Source organism: Galeopterus variegatus, unplaced genomic scaffold (genome assembly GCF_000696425.1).
Source record: "Galeopterus variegatus unplaced genomic scaffold, G_variegatus-3.0.2 Scaffold5054, whole genome shotgun sequence".
In the NCBI taxonomy this organism is placed as follows: domain Eukaryota; kingdom Metazoa; phylum Chordata; class Mammalia; order Dermoptera; family Cynocephalidae; genus Galeopterus; species Galeopterus variegatus.
Window position 1 is genome coordinate 8,305 of NW_007731165.1, and position 5,942 is coordinate 14,246.

Consider the following 5,942-nt stretch of genomic DNA (forward strand, 5'->3'; position numbering starts at 1 on the left):
CCAATATAATAATTCATTCACACAAGGATTATCATTGATGCACAGTTGGGTGAAAAGGTGTTTGACAGTAGAATCTTAACTGATCTCAAAGTGTCACCCCACAAACTATTTATTAATTACCAAGGGGAAAAAATAACTTTACAATGGAGAGATCTGTAAGATACTACCTTAATCAAGTGATCAAACTTAGCTTTATAGGCCACTTAAAGTCATGAGGTAGGAAGGATACATTGCCTATGTAGTATTCTTACCAAAAATATTTAACCTTGATCTAATCAGGAGGAAACAGACAAATCCAGATTGTGGGAGAACTTACAAGACAAATGTCTTAGACTCTTCAAAAGTGCACTGTCATAAAAGACCAAAAAGAAGTAGGGAAATGCTTTAGACTAAAGGAAACAAAGACATAACATGGGATACCTGATCTCTGATTGGATCCTGAATCAAAACAAAACAGATCTAAAGAACATTATTGATTTCTTACTAAGATGGAGTAACAGGGATCAATTTAACCTTCCACCTGAAAGAACTGAAAAAATAGACAAAATATATAAAACAACAGTTCTCAAGACATTGGACATCAGGCATTGATGGGCAGTGATCTCCAAGAGATGGGAAATAAATGAAGTAAGCCCTGTGACTTCCCAGCTTACTGCCTTGAGACAGTTTCCAGGCTATGGTGTAAGGGTGGGAGAGACACAGGCAGAGACTTGTGGACTCCTTGATTAAGGGGATGGAGCTGAGAATCCAAGAAAACTGAGGTGATAAGAATTCACAAAGCAGAATACTAGACAGAAAAGAAGTGCACAGAAAAAGAATTCTGGAGTTATGCAGAGGGATCTCTCGAGTATTGAGCAAAATACTGATCAGTGTGTGTGTATGAGGAAACTACTCAAGGCCAGAAAAAGAACCACTTGAAAGCATTAGACAGGCATGGTGTTGATAACACCAAGGTCAAGGGTTCAGATCACCACACTGGCCATCTGTAAAAACAAAACAAAACAATTAAAAAAGTATAAGGGGCTGGCCCATGGCTCACATGGGAGAGCGTGGTGCTGATAAAACCAAGTTAAGGGTTAGGATCCCCTTACTGGTCATCTTTAAAAAAAAATGAAGGGGCCGGCCCGTGGCTCACTCGGGAGAGTGCAGTGCTGATAACACCAAGGCCACAGGTTCGGATCCCATATAGGGATGGCCGGTTGGCTCACTGGGTGAGCGTGGTGCTGACAACACCAAGTCAAAGGGTTAAGATCCCCTTACTGGTCATCTTTTAAAAAAAATATATGAAAGTGTAAGAAGAATAATTGAATTATATGCAGGGTTAGGAATAGTGCCTGTTCCCATGACAAGCTGGAAAACCTCATGAGTCAAGGGGCATTGGGTACTGAGAAATGTCTTGCCTTAACAGTTGTGAATAATGAGCTCTACACTAAAGGCTACTATGTGATCCCACCTAATAAATCCTGAAAGTTAGACCCAAAAGGATAAAATTGTTTTGAGTAACCTAACTTTACCCAGAATATGCTCAAGCATATTTACAGGAATATAAAAATATACAGCACCCAACAAACTAAAGTTCACAATGTCTGGAATCAAATTAAAAATGTCCAACAGGGTTCAATTCCTGCATCATCCAGCTATGGAGCAGGGGAAGGGAAATTACCAAGCATGCCAAGAAGCAAGAAAATAGGAGTCATACCAAGGGGAAAAAATCAATCAAAACTAACCCAGAACCTACATGTATGTTAGGATGAGCAGACAAAAACATTAGGACAGTTATTATAAATGTATTTGGCATATGTTAAAAAACTTAAAGACTGAAAAAGTTAAATAAAGACACAGAATATATAAATCAGACTCAAAGTGAACTAGAGACTGAAAACTGCAATGTTTAGATGAAAAATCCATGTTATGGGATTAATGGCAGATCAGACACTGCAGAAGAAAAGATCAGTGAACATAAAGGCAAAGTCACAGAAGCTATGTAAAATGAAACACAAAGAGAAAAACCCCAAAACCACCACAACAGAAATGAACAGAGCAGCAGTGAGTTGTGCGTCAATGTCAAGTGGCCCAGCATAAGTGTACATGGAGCATATGTAGGAGAGGAGACAAACTAGTAACAATAGAAGGGACCTTCTTCAACTTGACAAATGACATCTGCAGAAAACCTACAGCTAACATATTTAATAGTGAAAGAAAAATGCTTCCCCTGCCAAGGTCAAGAAAAAGGTGAGGATGTCTGTTCTCACCACTTCCGTTCGATATTGTACTGAAGGTTCAAACCAGTGAAATAGGGCAAGAAAAAGAAATACAAGGTATCCGGAATGGAAAGGAAGAAGTAAAATTGTCTTTCTTCACAGGTAACATGTATGTAGAAAACCTGAGGGAATCTATAAGAAGGCTACTAGAACTAATAAGTGAGTTTGTAAAGGTTGCAGGTATAAGATCAATATACAGAAAAAACCCCAATTTATCCTTAATACTAGCAACGAACAATCAGAAATTGAAATTTTAAAAATACCTTACAAAATAGCATCAAAAATATAAAATACTTAGACATAAATCTGACAAAAAAGGTAAGACTTGCACACTGACAAATATAAAACATTGCTAGGAGAAATTAAGGAAGACCTAAGTAAATGGAGAGAGATAATGTGTTCATGGATCAGAAGATTCAATATGAGGGGCCGACCCCGTGGCGCACTTGGGAGAGTGCGGCGCTGGGAGCGCAGCGACGCTGCCGCTGCGGGTTCGGATCCTATATAGGAGTGGCCGGTGCGCTCACTGGCTGAGCGTGGTGCGGGCGACACCACACCAAGGGTTGCGATCCCCTTACTGGTCACGAAAAAGACAAAAAAAAAAAAAGAAGATTCAACATGAGGATACTTCAAAAAGTTTGTGGAAAAATAGAATTAAAAGATAACATGGGGGGCTGGATGGTTAGCTCAGCTGTTTAGATCACAGCCTTATCAACATTCATGGGTTTGGATCCCCATATCGGCCAGCCACCAAAAAAATAAATAAAAAGAAAGAAAGATAATATGAATCTTTACATGAAATTTTTGAAGCCCCTCATATTAATAAGATGTCAATTGTTCCCAAATTGATCAAAATCCCAACAGGGTTTTCTGTGGAAACTGACAAACTTATTCTAAAATTCAAATGGAAAAATCTCCTAGAATAACCAAGACAACTTTGAAAACTTGGAGGACTGACACTGTCTGATTTTAAGACTTATTAGGAAGCTACACTTTCAATGTATTGTTATATTGCTATAAAGACAGACAAATAGATCAAAGAACAGAATACATAGAAGTACATAGATAAGAACAACCTATTTTGGGCCGGCCCGTGGCTCACTCGGGAGAGCGTGGTGCTGATAACACCAAGCCAAGGGTTAAGATCCCCTTACTGGTCATCTTTAAAAAAAAAAAAAAAAAAAACTTATTTTGAGGTTCAAAGATAGTTCAGTGGAGCAAGAATAGTATTTTCAACAAATGGTGCTGGAATAATTGGATATCCACATGTAAAGAGTGAACTTCAATCCATACTACATACAAACAAACTCAACTCAGTTCATAGATCTAAATGTAAAACCTAAAACTATAACACTTATATAAGAAAACACAGGAGAAAATCTTTGTGACCATGGATTAGATAAGATTTCAGAGATACAAACCCGAAGGCATGGAATACTGTTCAGCAATAAACTACTGATTCACACGACAACATAGATAAATCTTAAAATAATCATGCCAAGTGAAAGAATCCAGTTAAAAAAAGAGTACATACTGTATGATTCCATTTATATAAATTCTACAAAATGCAAACTAAAGTAACAGAGAGCAGATAAAAGTTTACATAGGGATTGGAGAGAACAAGGAGGGGTGGGAGGGAGAAATTAGAAAGAGACATGAGGAAACTTTGAGGTGATGAACATTTGATTTTGGTGACAGCTTTATGGTGCATACATATATCAATACAGATTATTTACTTTATGTTGCTTATACCTTAAAAGCTGTTTAAAATGAATGATATAATTGAGACAACTGGGGAAATTTGAATATCAACTTTTTATTAAGTAACATTGTACAGGAAATTAATTCTTTGGTGTGTTAATCGTTATTGTAGTTATATAGGGAAATATCCTTGCATTTAGGCACAAAGTACTATTATATCTTAAACATTTTTGAAATTGTCCATGCAGAAAGAAAGAAAGACAGACAGACAGAAAGAAAAGAGTATGTTAACAATTGAATCCACATGAAGGATACAAGGGTGTCCATTGTACTTACTCTTTCATCTTTCTAGTGGGTTTAAATTTTTTCAAAAGAAAAATTTGAGCAAAAAAGATATCCAAACTATCGATCAGCTTATTATTATGGTTTACTGGGTGCAGTTTCAGGGAGATAAAAACTGTCTCTGTGACTGGAGTAAGTCCTCCAGGTTAACTTTAAGCAGGATAGCATGGTGATTAGGAATACAGATTCCATAACCAGACTAGGCTGGAATCCCAGCTCTGCTAATAATGTGACCTCAGGCAAACTGCTTAATCTCTGTTGCTCAGCCTCTCTGTTATAACAGCACCTACCTCTAATGAGTTTTTAGGAAAAAATGAATCGGGCCAGCCCGTGGCTCACTTGGGAGAGTGTGGTGCTGACAACACCAAGTCAAAGGTTGGGATCCCCTTACCAGTCATCTTTAAAAAAAAAAAAGGAAAAAAGGAAAAAATGAATCAATACCTGAAAAGTGCCTGGTACATGGTGAGTGCTCAATAAACGTTAATTAGTTATTAACTTGCAGAGGCTGCCTGAATAGTAATCATGCTCTCCCACCTTGGGTGCCTTCTCTGAGTCCTCCAAAATGATGCCTTTATTAGGACCACGTTACGACTGTCAAAACAGAAGTGTGTGGGGCCGGCCGGTGGCTCACTCGGGAGAGTGCGGTGCTGATAACACCAAGGCCCCGGATTCGGATCCCATATAGGGATGGCCGGTTTACTCACTGGGTGAGCGTGGTGCTGACAACACCAAGTCAAGGGTTAAGATCCCCTTACCGGTCATCTTTAAAAAAAAAAAAAAAAAAAACAGAAGTGTGTTTCTCGGGTCTGAGTTGGCAGTACAATGTAAAGAGTTTTAGATTAAAACTGCATCCAATAAGTTGGCCTGACACATTTTTCAAACCTCTAGAAGGGTAATTATGTGTGACTAATATTATTGCTCTGGGTCTGGTGGAAGCCTCTGATGTTCATATAGAAAGAATGGACCCAGAAGAGTAATCCAGCATTTTACGTCTACGGCAACCTCAACTCTGACACAGAGTATTTACTGTTCCTTTCCTGCCCCAACTTTTTATTTTAGAAAATTTCAAATCTACAGAATCTTACTTTTGAGTCCAAGAGGCAGAACCAGGGCCTGATTCTGATCCCAGTCTTGCACTGGAGCCACGTCTGGGAGCCTTTGTGGCCAGGCTAGCTTGTCACGCAGATACCGATGCAGAACAGCAAACTGTTCCGGCTCTGGGGGCAGCTCTCGAGCTGAATCCGTGCCCAGCGATGGAATCAGCTTCTCGGGCCAGTTCCTGAGACCGGACCAGCATCCGGGAGGCAGCAGAGGATCCCAGGTAATCAAAGCCCCGGGGGCTGCCGGGGGTGTGAGCGCATGCGGTGACCCCGCTGGCAGGTCAGAGGAGAGCGATGACCCCGGGCTCAGTCAGCCCTGGGGGGACGCAGGTCAGCTGCACAGGGTCCTGGGCCCCCTCTGGAGGATGAGCCACCTGGAGCAGCAGCCACAACGGTTGCCATGTGAGGAGAAGCCAGGAGCCCAGAGGCGCAGCCGGGACGTGACGTGCGGCAGCTCTGGGGCGTAGCGACCCAGGCCAACGGCACCGGCGCCGCACGCCCAGCGCAGCCCAACCGCCCAACCGTCACCGCAGCCCCG